Source organism: Cynocephalus volans, chromosome 1 (assembly GCF_027409185.1).
Source record: "Cynocephalus volans isolate mCynVol1 chromosome 1, mCynVol1.pri, whole genome shotgun sequence".
NCBI classification, from domain to species: Eukaryota; Metazoa; Chordata; class Mammalia; order Dermoptera; family Cynocephalidae; genus Cynocephalus; species Cynocephalus volans.
In genome coordinates this window covers 29,401,652-29,415,175 of record NC_084460.1, presented here as the reverse complement: position 1 = coordinate 29,415,175, position 13,524 = coordinate 29,401,652, and the positions used below count along the sequence as shown (strand labels likewise).

At 48.6% G+C, this 13,524-nt stretch overlaps 1 pseudogene; it reads left to right on the top strand.

Annotated features, from left to right (window-relative positions):
• Positions 1-11,818: 11,818 nt before the first annotated feature.
• Positions 11,819-13,228, top strand: LOC134372965 (large ribosomal subunit protein uL11-like; annotated as a pseudogene).
• Positions 13,229-13,524: the final 296 nt, after the last annotated feature.

The following is a 13,524-nucleotide window of genomic DNA, read 5'->3' as shown; positions in this document are numbered from 1 at the left end:
CTTAGTCTTCTCATCTGACAAATGTGCATAATCACTCCTACCTCACAGAATTGATTGGATTAAATGAGGCAATATATCTAGAAAGCATTTAGCACATTGCCTTTCACATGGTAAACGCTTGGAAAATATTAACTATATTCTTACAGAAAACCCACCAACAACGCTCAGTTTTGCTGAGCACTTCCGGTTTGCCCCACCCCATCAGATCCTCTGTAGTCCAGCCTCAGCCAGCCTCACCTCCTGCTTTCTCCCCTCTTGCTCTGTAAAGTTCCAGCCTTTTCAAGCTGCTAGAAGTTCCCAGAACATGCTCTGTTCTTTCCTGTGTCTGTGTCTCTCAGCCTTTGACCTTACCCTTCCTGCTTCCTGGAAAGCTTTTCTCCTTCCTTGTCTGCCTGCTGAGCTCCTATTTATCCTTTAAAATCCTGCCCAGGTTTTCACTTTGTAAAGCTTTCCCTCTCCTGTAACCAGAGACCCTGGGCCACAGGTGGAGAAATTTTGTCCTGGAGTCCAAGACAGAAGGGTTGGAGAAAGGAGGGAAATGAGAATTCAGGTAGGACTCAAAGTTATGGAAAAGCTCTTTGCTTAATCTGTAATCCTAAGAAGCCTGGGGCGGGAGTGGGTGGCTTCTTGGAACCAGGGAGAGGAAGGCAGAGACAGAAAGAAAGAGATCTGTGGGCTTTTCCTGGGGGCAAAGCAGCCACACTGTAATCCAGTCCTGAACTCTCTGGCTTACACCCTGGCTCTGCCTTCAAGTCCCCTTGAAAGCTTCTGCTCCCTTTGGACTGTCCTGCTTGGAGGCAGCTGAGATGCTGACCCAGAGACCTGAACCCTTGGCTGGCTCAGAATGTGGGTTTCTTATTACCAAAGAGAAATGTGGCATCTGGGTGACATGCATCTCCTGTGGCCTGGAGCAATGTGAACTCTTCTGTGGCACTTGCAGTGATTCAACCTCTGCCTCCCTGACCAGGTTGTGAGCTCCGGGAGGGAGAGCTGGGTCTGCCTGCTCCCCACTGTGTCCTCTGCACCCAGCATAGTGCCTGGCACATAGCAGTGCTTAATAAATGGCTGCTGAATGAATGGATGGCCTCAGGGAGGCCTGGAAGAATTCGCAATCTGAGCCTACTAAGTGGAGGAGGTCTGGGCCATGGGGACCACTGTTACGACCCAGGGCCCCCATCCCTTAGTGTCAGGGGGCCTGAGGGTGGAGGGCAGTTATCATGGGCTTGGGAGTCAGATGGACCTGAGTTGGAATCCTGCCTCTACCTGGCTCTGTGATCTTGGACAAGTGACTTACCCTCTCTGAGCCCCATCTTCCTTATCTGTAAAATGGAGGATTATTATGACACACTCACCACTTGGTGTATCACCTCCTGGCCTTTGTTTATGCTGTTCCCCTTGCATGGATGTTTTTCTCTCCTCCTTTGCCCAGGCACCTACTACTCAGCTTTGCAACCATGTCACCTCTTCCAGGAAGTCTTTTCTGACTGCCTTTACTACTGTGTCCCTTGGCCTTCCTTGAGTGCAGCAAGAACCTCACTGGCCCACATTGGGAGTTCCTCGAGGGCTAGAGACTGTGTCTGATGCTTCTTTTTGTCCCCAACATCACCCCAGCACAGACTGGACATAGAGCAATCAGTGTGTGCGGAGTGGGTTTGTGGCACTAGGATGCGGTCGGGAAAAGACTCCGCCTGCCCCGTGCCTTCGTCACCACTCTTTGGTCTTCTGGGCAAGGGAGCTGGGCACCTTTCTACCTCTCCACCCTGATCCTCAGAGGGTCCTGGTTGATTGAGGGGGCCAAGCTCCTGACCTGACCCCAACAGGTATCTCTAGCTCAAAATCTTTCTGGCAACCCAAGTTGTTGGCCCTTTCCCTACACTTTTACCTGGACACGCAGGAGTCTTCGGCCCACTTGTCTGCTCTCCTGGGCAGTGGGTCTGGAAGTCCAGCTTTATATCCTGCACACCCCAGCCTGGGTGGCCACACTTTGCATTTGGGGCGAGGCCTCAGGCTGGGCCAAGGTCTCCAAGGTAAATATTTGTGGCTCCTGGTGAACCACAGCCCCATCCGGAAGTAGCCTTGGTACTCCAGCTTCCTGAGATTTGGAGAAAGAAGGGTCCAGGCTGGCATGAGAGATGGCACTGGGTATGTGGCAGGGGAGCTGGACCAGGCATGATGTGAGCTGTGCAGGGGACTCCCTGCCTGCTGGGCAGTCATTCCCATGGGACAACAATGGGAACAGTAGTGCGATGATGAATTAACACCGATGATGTGACAGGGGTCACCTGGGTTTTACATCAGCTATGTTGGTGGGCCTCACGCCCCCCACCCCCCGAGTCAAGGTCAGGTTGTTATCCTGACTTTACTAATGAGGAACCAGCCTCACACAGTCAGCAAGTGGCAGAGCCAGGATTCAAGTCAGAAACCCATCTGGGGATGTCTCCATGGATTGGCAGATGCAGGGTTGTCATGGGACAGACTGGATTTAAGTCCTGGCCTCACCAGGGCTTAGACAAAAAGGTTCATAACCTTTCTAAGGCTCAGTATTTTTATCTGTGAAATGGGAATACCAATAGCACCTACCTCCTCAGTGCTGAGAGAAACAGTGCATATGGCTTAGAGAATAAGTCCTGGCACAGGGTAAGTGCTCAGTAAATGTGAGCAGTTGTTGCTGTTGTTATTATTATTAACTATTATTGCTGTTGTTAGTATTATTGCATGTAACAGAATGAGCCTTTGTAGAGTGGTTTTGATAATAATTTAGTCCAGATAATTAACTTTGGAAAAGGAAGGAATAGTCTCACCCATCCTTTATTCCTAAATACATTCAAGGATACACATCTCCATTAATTAATTCACTTGACAGAAGAGGTTTGAATCCCATTTTTGCCCCTTCACTGTGTGCCCCTGGGCAAGTTACTTCACCTCTCTGGGCCCCATTGACCTCATCTGTAAAATGGGGATAATAATAGCACCTCTTCATAGGCTGCTAAGAGCAGGAACAGAGGTGCATGCCCACACAGCATTAGCATGTCCTTTCATTCATTCATTCTGCAGCAATTAGCACGCACTCTCTACCTTGTCTGCACTTTCAGGAATCTCAGTGGACATTTGTGGAGTGAAAGAAGAAGAGGCATAACCATGAACAAAGGAGACAAATGTAAACAACCCAGCAGGACTCCCATCAGGACCCCCCCCAGGCACAGGCCTTCGCTTACTTAACCTGCACAGTCACCCTGAGGTGGGTGTCAGCAGCCCTGATTTTACCAAGGACATCTGATGCTCAGGGAGGTGAGTGGCTTGCTCAAGGTCACATGTCCACAGATGCCAGAGTTGGGACTTGAGCCCAGTCGTCTAGTCCAGACCACACACTCTCTTACCCACCACACTGTCCTTCCACAGTTATTCCAGGTTACTGTTGGGGGCATTGGTGACACAAACATGGCCTTTTGGTGTAATCTGGGGAAGGATCTTTGCTGCTCGACTTCAGTCTAGAAGCATGGAATTTTGGATTAGAGCTGGGAGGGCCATTTTGAATCCTGTCTCCATCTACAGGGGGACAAGAGAGGATGAGTGCATGTCCTGAGGTCACGGAGTGTGTGGTCAGGTCCCAGCTGGTCTCCTATTCCTAGTGTTGCCAAAAGGAACCAGGTTTGCCATCCTGCCATGTTTGCAAATGCCCTGGAGGCCCTGAACACCTAAGGCGAGATGCTTTGGGAGCCAGGAGGACTCCTGGGAAGGACCCTGCCACTCCCTCAGGCACATTTCCAGAGAGGCATACGCCCCCTCCTGGGCTCTCCAGCTGGCCATGCCTGCTGCCTGTGGACAATGCCCCTCTGTGGGGGTGCTGGAGCCTCATGCCAGGCCGGGATCATGTCCACTCCTGCTTCCTGCCTCTCAGCCTGACCCGTACATGGGTCGGCAAGCAGGGTTGCGCCTCTATGGGCCTGGCGCACCTTCAACCCAGGGCCTGTCCTGGGGCCGCTCCACCCCTTCTCAGACTGCTGAGGGCCTCACCTCTTTCCAGCACCCAGGCCTTTGCTTGTGCTGTGTCCTCTTCCTGGAATTCCCCATCCACCCCCCTGAAAACTTGATCATGCCCTGACTGGGCAGGAAGCCTTTGGAATCTGACAGACACGGTTTGAACAGCTGGTCTGTGCTGCCAGCTGTGTGGCCTTGGGAAAATTGCTTCTACTGTATGAGGCTCTGCTTCCACACTTGTAAAATGGGACTATTTTGAGGGTCACATAAGATAATGTGAAATACTTGGAACATCAGAGAATTCAGTAAATAGTAAATGCTATTATTATTATTATTATTGACATAGTAACATCACTGACCTTCAAGGCCCAATTCAGAAGGCAATTGCTGCATAGAGCTGCCAGACCACTGCTCCACTGGGGCCTGATGGCATCTTACCCTCCTTTAAGCCCCTAAAGCATTCACTCTTTTTTTTTTTTATTAAACTTAAAAAAAATTTTTTTTAATTGACACATAATCATTGTATGTATCTATGGGGTACTGTGTGATATGATACCTACATACAATGTGTAATGATCAAATCAGGTTAATTAATATATCTGATACTGGGGAGCACTCTGCTCCTTGGCTGAGGCTCCACCAGCTCTGTTAGCAAACCTGGGTCCAGCTGCCTGCCCCAGACAAAAATAAACAACCCCAAAGTCAAATGTTGATGAAAATGGAAGTCAGCTTTTATTCTGGAATGCTGGTGACCTGTGGAGAGATGTTAGGCTAACCCATCTCTCCAGTAAACCTGAAAGAGACTTGCCAGACTAAAGCCATGTCCCCGACTCAGATTTACTGAGGGATTTTTTAAAGAGGAGATTGAGGGAATGGAATGTGGGTAGTGAAAAGCCAGAGGGAAGGGGATGTGGGCCATGTGAGCTCTGTGCAAGGAGCCAGGAGCCAGGTGCAAGGTCTTGCCAAGGCTCCATCTGGTGTCTGTTCCTGCTGTGGATTGATGTACCCCCAAAACTTAGTCCCCAATGTGAAAATGTAAAGATGATGGGAAATCCTATTATGATAATTAAAAGATGAGGCCTTGAAGAGGTGATTAGATTGTAGGACCGTGCCATAGCGAATGAATTAATAATGGTGGTCAGGGGCATGGTTCTGAGGCTTTAAAAGGAGAGCATATGAGAGTCTCTCTCTCTCTACTCTGCCATTTTCTGCCATGTGAGACCCCAACATTGCTGTAAAGCCACCACCAAAGAAGACCCTCACCAGATGTGTTCCCTGGACTTTGGACTTCCCAGCCTCTGAAAATGTAAGCAATAAATTTTGTTTTCTTACAAAATACCCAGTTTCAGATATTTTGTTACAAGCAGCAGAAATAGACTAATACAGAAAATTGGTACTAGAGAAGTGGGTGTTTTCATGTATTTATTATTAAATACATGAAAATGTGGAAATAGCTTTGGAACTGGGTGTTGAGAAGAGGATGGAGGAATTTGGAGAAACAGGCTAGAAAAAGCCTAAATGCTGGTGAAAGTTTAGCAGACAAGAAAACCAGGGAAAGTTTGGAATGTTTTAGACGTTGGTTAAATGGGGGTGACCAGAATGCTTATGGAAATATGGACTGTAAAGACCATCCTAAGGAGGTCTCAGATAGAAATAAGATGGGACTTATTGGAAACTGGGGCAACATTCACCCTTGCTATGAACTGGCAAGGAACTTGGCTGCATTCTCTTCAAGTCCAAAAGTTTTATGGAATGTGAAACTTAAAGGGGCTGACCCAGGATATTTGGCAGAAGAAATTTCTAGCAGCAAAGCATTCAGGAAGCTGCATGGCTAATTGCAAAAGCCTATGCTGAGTTATGGTCGAAAAGGCATGACATAAAGCCAGAACTTAAAAGGAAAGCAGAGTGTAATGATTTGGAAAATCTGTAGCTTGGCCATGTGGTAGAGAAGCAGAGAGCATTTTCAAGAGAAAAATGCAATGGTACTAAGAAGATTAGTACAAAAAGAAAGGGATTATCAATAGAAGGGGAAAAAAGACCTGGAGGCATTGCAGAAGCCTCTGGAGCCAACCTTTCCATTATAGGCCAAGAGGCCTAGGGAGACAGAATGGTCTTGGAGGACAGGCCCAAGGTGCTCCCCATGGGCTTTCTGCCCAGGACCACCTTGGGGTGCTGCACCCCACACTAGTACCACAGCTGCTTTGGTTGCTCCAGCCATGTCTAAATTGGCCCCAGGCATGTTTGGAACCTCACCTTTTAAAGATACAAGCCAGAAGCCTTGGCAGCATCCACGTGGTGTTAAGTCTGCAGACTCACAGAATACCAGAGCTGTGAAGGCTTGGAAGCCTCTGTCACAATTTCCACAGATGTATGGAAAAGCCTGGGGGCCCAGTGACAGATCTGTTGCAGGGGCAGAGTTGCTGCATAGAGCCTTTGCTAGAGCAATACCCAGTGAAAACATGGGATTGGAATTACAACAGAGGAACCCCATCAGTGCCATGTCTCGTGGAGCCATGAGAGCAGGACCTCCATGGAGACCCAGACTTGTGGCACTACCAGTGTGGAATGCTAGCCTGCAAGAGCTGAAGCATGGCCTCAGACCAGGAAAGCCATAAAAGTGGAGCTGCCCAAGGGCTTGGGGACCCCGCCTCTGAAATTGTAAGCAATAAATTTCATTTTCTTTATAAATTACCGAGTTCCAAGTTTTTTGTTATAAGCAGCAGAAATGAACTAATACAGTTTCCATCCTTGCTGTTATCTTAGGGTCCTGATTTGGGGTGGAATCAGCATAGCTTTATTGATGTCTTGGTTTCTCAGGGTCTGTATAGTGCATGTCTGATTGCAAGTCTGTGGCTTCAGGCTGGCTGGAAGACAACTTTCCATTTATGTGAATAATGTCATCTTGTCCATAATCAAAGTACAAAATATCAAATAACCATGGGAAAAGAGAGAACTCAGAGAAATGTATGCTAAGAAAAAAACTGTGTCTTTTAAAAATCTTTTAGAGCCCATGTGGTTTTAGGTCCCAACATGGCTTCAGTCCTGCTCACTACAACATATCCATCACCTCAAACATTTGTCATTTCTTTGTGTTAGGAACACTCAATATCCTTTCTTTTAGCTAATTGGAAGTATATGATAAATTGTTGTTAATTACAGTTACACTACAGTGTTGGTGGCAGAAACATTTCACCCCTGTGCCTGCAGTCACCTGATGATGGCTGTTGAGGTCCTCAAGGGTCTGGGCTCAGCAGAGGAGAGTGCGGTGATTGGTTAGCAATGTCTGCCATGAGCAGTATAGTTGCGTTTACCTGCATCTTTGTTAAAGACTATGGATTCCCTTGCAAAACATGAAAGAGATAATGGAGTGGGGAGAAAACCTCTAGGTTTCATGGAGTTTGCCACTGCCTTCAGGTTGATTTTGGGCTAGTCAGTTCTTATCTCTGGGCCTCAGTCTCCCCAACTGTGAAATAGGGATGTTGGGCTCTATGATACTGTGGGTCAGGCTGGTTCTTATCTCCTTTGCTGATAGCAGAGGGAGCTCAGTAAATTGCAGGGAGGATTTGGTGGTTCCTGAGGACAAATGTGTCCTCAGAAAGGCTCATACCTATTGACCCAGGGTATGTGCAGATGCTGCCGAGGGAATCGCCCAGCGGTTTGGACAAAGAGAACCATTAGGATGCTCACTGCAGTGTTACCTGTAATAGCCCTGAAGTGGGACCAGCTTTCATGTCCAGCAAGAGGGGATTTATTAATTAAGTTTTGGGCCACTGGGCAGCCATCATGAAAGTGAAAAGGAAACAGTTCCTTCTATTTTTTCGTATATATTTTTTTCATTTAGAAAAAATACTGGAAGGAAATGCACTAACACAGTAACAATGCTTTTTTCTTGGTGGTGTGATTGCAGATGACTTTTATCGTCTTCTTGGTATTTTTCAGAATTTACAAATTTCTACACTGAGTACATTTTTGATCAGCAAACAATCCCAGTAAATGGCTTGAAAATGAGTAAATAATGTTTGGGTGGAGGACAAGGGAGTGGAGGAAGCCTCCTTCCTTTCGCAATGCCTCTCAAGCCCCTGCCCCCTGGGGATTCCAGGGCACCATTGCGATGACATTGCCGATAAGAGCAACAAAAGGCCAGTCATACCAGTCCCGGAACCGTTGGGAAAGAAAGAAAAAGAAAGGAAGAAATAGGTACTGGAATCTCACCGGCATAATCCCTCTTTTGTGGGACAGGAACAGATTAAATTCAATGCAAACAAACGCTGACTAAGCCAGGCTCTGTCCTGGCTCTGAGGGGGAGACAAAGACCAGGCCCCTGCCCTTGTAGGGCTCACAGTCAAGTCAAGGCAGATGTGCTAAGTGACCCAATAGGGGTCAACGCAGGCAGCCGGCTAGGTGCTCTGGCTTCCATCCACATGGGCAGCGTGTGATAGGCGGGAGCTCAGTGAGGTGGGGAATAAGCGCTCTAAGGAAGGGAACCCAGACAGAGCAATGCATGCTCTCAATGCAGTGGCCAACCCAGGGAATGTTACCAGGGCCAGGCCAGTGGTACCAATGCCAGAGTGTGGCACAGGCCAAGTGTGGCAAATGGCAGAACAGAGGCAAACACGCAAGTAGTATGGTCAGTGCCAAGATCAAGGGAGGTCGGCCCCTGCCTCCTGTGGGACGGTTGCCAACAGCTTGGTGGGGCCCGGAAGGGGGTGCACTGCCTGCTTGGGGAAGGGGCTAGTTCAGGGAAGCCTTCTTGGAAAAGATGCCATTTGATTGGAGCTTGAGGGATGAGGATGGTAGCAAGAGGCCAAGCCGAGGAGGTTAGGAGGGGAAGGTGTCCCAGGTGGGGGGCCTTGCTGGGGCAAAGGGAAGAGGATGGGTTTTGGGAAGAGGGAAGAGTGAGTCTGGGGGCTTGTCTGCATCTTGGAAAGGCTAAAGGAGTGGAGTGGTTGGCAGGAAGGGCGGGCTGGGGATGTTCTCACCAGAAACCAGATCCCAGGGCTGGAGGTGAGACAGGTAGGAGATAGGAACTGAGCATGAGCAGGGCTGGGGTCCTGGGGTCCTCAGGATGTCCCAGGAGGCTGCAGGCTGCAGTGGAGCCTCCCCCAGGCATGGGACAGTCTGTTCTGACTCCAAAAACCAGGCCTCAGGGCCCTGTTGTCTTCCTCCTCTGGCCCCAGCTCTCCCAGAGTTCCCTCACTCTTTAGTTTCTCCATGTCTGTTTCTTTCTTTCTGTCCCCTTCTGTCTTTTGTTCGCTCCTTCTCTGTCTGTCCCTGTCCTGTCTTTCTATATTGTACTCTCTCTGTCTCTTCTTTTTTTTTCTTTTTGTCTTTTTTCGTGACCAGTACTCAGCCAGTGAGTGCACCGGTCTGTCCTATATAGGATCCGAACCCGCGGCGGGAGCGTCGCTGCGCTCCCAGCTCTGCACTCTCCCGAGTGCACCACGGGCTCGGCCCACTCTGTCTCTTCTTTTATCTCTTTCCCTCTGTCTGTCTCTCCTTCCTCTCTTTGTCTGTCTCTTGGGTGCCACCTCAGAGGCCAAGGAAGGAGCTTTGGGGACCCCATGGAGAGCACAGGTATTGGCACCTGGACACACTGACAGATGATATGCCCCTACTGTGTGGCCTTGGACAAATGTCCTCACTCCTCTGTGCCTGCAGTCTGAGCCTGGCCAAAGGGGCTCTGGGCTCAGCCCTTGGCACTGTGCTGTGCCTGACATTGACTCAGCTGTGGGCATTGGAACCACCCAACCATGTGAGCAGGTCCTGTCCCCAGGCCCTGCTGTAGGCTCTGTATTAACTCCTTTAACCCTCACAGCAGTCATGCTGCTGTGAAGATGAGCTGGGGCAATGTTCACAAGGTTCTTAAAGCAGAGCCTGGGACCCAGGAGGGGAGCACTTAATATTAGGATTTCTATTATTGTTATTGCAGTCACTGTAGTAGGATAAAGAAAAAAGTAGTTCAAAAAGTCTAGGGTTGTGAGAGCTCTCCCTTGGGAGTGGCTGCCTGTTCTCAGAAGCAGGGGTGGCAGTGTGTGTGGGGGGCATGGGAGATGACAGGGGATCCCTGGGAGATGGGAGGGGTCACTGGACCAGGCCTCTGGGGGTAGCTGAGTCCCTCAGTTGGGAGCCTCAGTTTGGGGATGCTCAGAGGTTTAGTCTCATCTCCCCCAAATGGCTATCCTTGGAGACAGACTCTCAGGGCAGCTCCTCACCTGATCACACCTCCATTTTCTCCATGAGGGTGGGTCCCACCAGCAGCCTGGGGCAGGGCCAGAGAGGCGCCTGCACCTGGAGCCTGAGACTGCGCTGTGTGGGAGGACTTGTGTGGTTTTAGGCATTCATCCTCTCCTATTTCTCCCCCAATTCTCTTCCTTTCGTAATTCAAGACTGGGGAGGCAGACAGATGCAGTCAGCCAGCAGGTCAGATAGTCAGTCAGTAAATGTGCATTCCATGCCCTCTGTGTGTCGACACAGTTCTTGGGGCCTTGGACATAGCAGGGAGCAAACAGACCAGCCCCCCCATCCCAGGAATTGCATTTTCCTGGAGAGACAGAGGAAGAGAGAGAGCTAGAAACAGACAAATAAATATGCAATCACAGTGCTCAATTGTACTGAACAAAAATAAGAGCAGGTGTGGAGTCCTGGAATGGTACCATCAGAGCATCTTGCAGGTTTGAGGATTTGAGCGGTTTCAGCCTCCTGAGAACTGGATACCCTTCCCCAGCGCGCGCGCGCGCACACACACACACACACACACACACACACACACACACACACACACACGATATGACTCTCTCCCAGTTCAACTTTCATGCATTTGACTTCGGAACACAATTTTGGGGGCTAATTGTGTATGAAAGGAAGGGGGCTGCCTGAAGTCTAGAACAGGAGTGGCCCTACCGTTTCTGAGTGCCCACTTCCTGCTAGGCTGAGCCTTGAGCCTGCAAGTTCACAGTTATTACTCCATTGCACAAATAAGGAAATAGAGGTGCAGAAAGGGCAGGTGATGGGCTCAAGCTCAAGGTCGCACAACTACCTGCACAAGAAGCCAGGATTTGAACTCAGGTCTCTCAGACTTAAAGCTTGTGCTTTTAGTCGTTTAGGCAGTGTCTCCTGAACACCTGCTATTTATGTACCGCCCCACCCATCACATCCGCCTTTACATTTTGCCATATCTGTCAACCCCAAAATTATTATTTACTCAGCATGCATTTTGGTAAATAAAATCACTTTTGAAAATTTAAATAAACTTGATTTTCTATTCCTAACAGGAAATTGTGAATCACTATCCAAAGTGAAAAAACATCACTTTCCATAAATAGAAAGTGACAACGGAACAATAAAAATGACAATAATAATGGTGGCACTTAAGCTTAATGAGCACCCACTGTGTGCCAGGTGCTGTTTTACTCCCTTTTCTTGCATTAACCCTTTTAGCAGTTGGACATGGGCACAGATGAGATTTGGATGAACCCCTATCAGAGAGGTGAAGTAGCTTTTCTGAAATCACAATGAAAAAAGTTCTTGTTGAGCTCTTGTTAGTAAACGTTGCCTGCTCAGGGTGCCTGCTCTCTCTTTTTAAGAGGGAGATTAGCAAGTGGTTGGAGAGGTGTTGAAGACGTATTAGCACTGCACCAAGACTTTCTCTGTGCTCTCATGGGAAGGATCGAGAGACAGTGGGAAAGCAAATTGCTTTCCCACCACCTCTGATAGTGTGGTAGGTAGCCCACGCTTCTAGAAAACCCTAAGCCAAGCCATTTAGTATGCATCAGGAAATGCTTTTAAGCTCTTTCTAAGTGTGTGCAAACCAGATCACAAACCTCTTACCGTGTAGGCAGCAATGTCCACCGGTGGAGGCTCCAAAACCCAAATGAGGTGAGTTCTCCAACTTCTTTGCAGCTTTTCTGGATTCTGTAACCTCCTTGAACTGCGAATGTGTTGCTCTTGACCTGTCCTGACTTTCTGGGGGACAGGAGAGGAGCATGGGGAACCACAGGGCACCTCCCTCAAAGTCACCCGCATGGGGTTGGGTTCCCGTGCTAACTAACACCTACTTGCTTGGTCAGCACGTCTTCAGGATGAGGAGCCCAGCCCCTGGGAGTGGGGACATGAGGACAGGTGGGCAGCACAGGGCGTGCTCACCATGTCCTCAGTCCCTCCCAGCTCACCTCGCTCCTGTGCTTGCAGCATCTGCTGCTTGAGGGAGCTATTCCTGGTTTCCTCGCAGAGTGGGCTGTCTTCTGACCTGTTTCCACTCATGTCCCTCACCGCATCTCTCGCCCCGAGTCTCCCCATGAACGGTGTCTCTGGCCAGCCCTCCTCTCCACCTCACTGCCCAAGCCTCCTCATGTCTTCCATGGGACATTGTAGTAACCTCCTCACTGGACTTTCTGAATCCCACCTGACCCCCTCAAATTTATTTTCCTCTGCTATAGCCAGAGCCATCTTTCCTTCCCCAAATACTTTATTATAAATTTTTTTTAAACATAGAGGAAAGTTATTTTTTACAGAAAACACTATATTCATCACCTGAATCCTACCATTACCATTTTACTGTACTTGCTTTATTACATGTCTGTGCATCCCTCCATCTTATTTGTTCGATGCATTTCAAAGTAAGTTGCAGATGTCGGTGCCCTCCTGCTAAGTACTTCAGCATGCATATCGTTGCCTAGAGTCCAGTATTTGTTTCCAGTTGGGCTTTCTGCTCAAAGGAGGCCAAGGAGCAACTTTCTTTGGTCATCCACCATCCGGGTGCATCTGACACCAGCCACCTCTGCCACACTGCTCAAGTTCAACTGCAGGAAATCAAAATCATGCAACTGATGAGCTCCAGTGGGGCAGCGGGTGCCACTTCAAACTTGGCCCCCAAGATCGGCACCCTGGTTCTGTCTCCAGAAAAGGATGGCAATGACATCACCAAGGTAAATGGGGACTCATCATTCGAAACATTCATGTGCAGATTGAAGTGATACTTTCTGCCTCTGCCTTGATCATCAGAACCATCAAAGGATCACCCAGAGACAGAAAGAAGCAGAAAAACATTAAGCAGAGTGGGAATATCACTTTTGATGAGATTATCAATATTGCCTGACAGAGGTGGCACCAATCTTTAGCCAGAGAACTCTCTGGAGCCATTACAGAGGTATGGGGGACTGTCCATTCTGTGGGCTGCAATGTCCATGGCTGCCACTCTTATGACATCATAGATGACACCCATAGTAGTGCAGTGGAACTCCCAGCTAGTTAGGAACTACAAAGGAAAATATTTCAACATGCAATGAAAAGCACAGATCTTAACTGACCATTTGCAGAGTTTTGACAAATGCACACACCTGTGTAACCCAAATCCCCATCAACATTCAGAATTTCTTTATCACTCCAGAACATTCTCTTAAGCCCTTTCCCAGCCAATCCCCCTGAGCTCCCATGGCAGGGGTGGGGTTCTGGTTTTTTTCCACCATAGATTATTTTTTTCTGTCCTAGGACTTCATATAATGGAACACACAGTATGTTGTCTTTTGTGGCTCGCTTCTTTCACTCAGT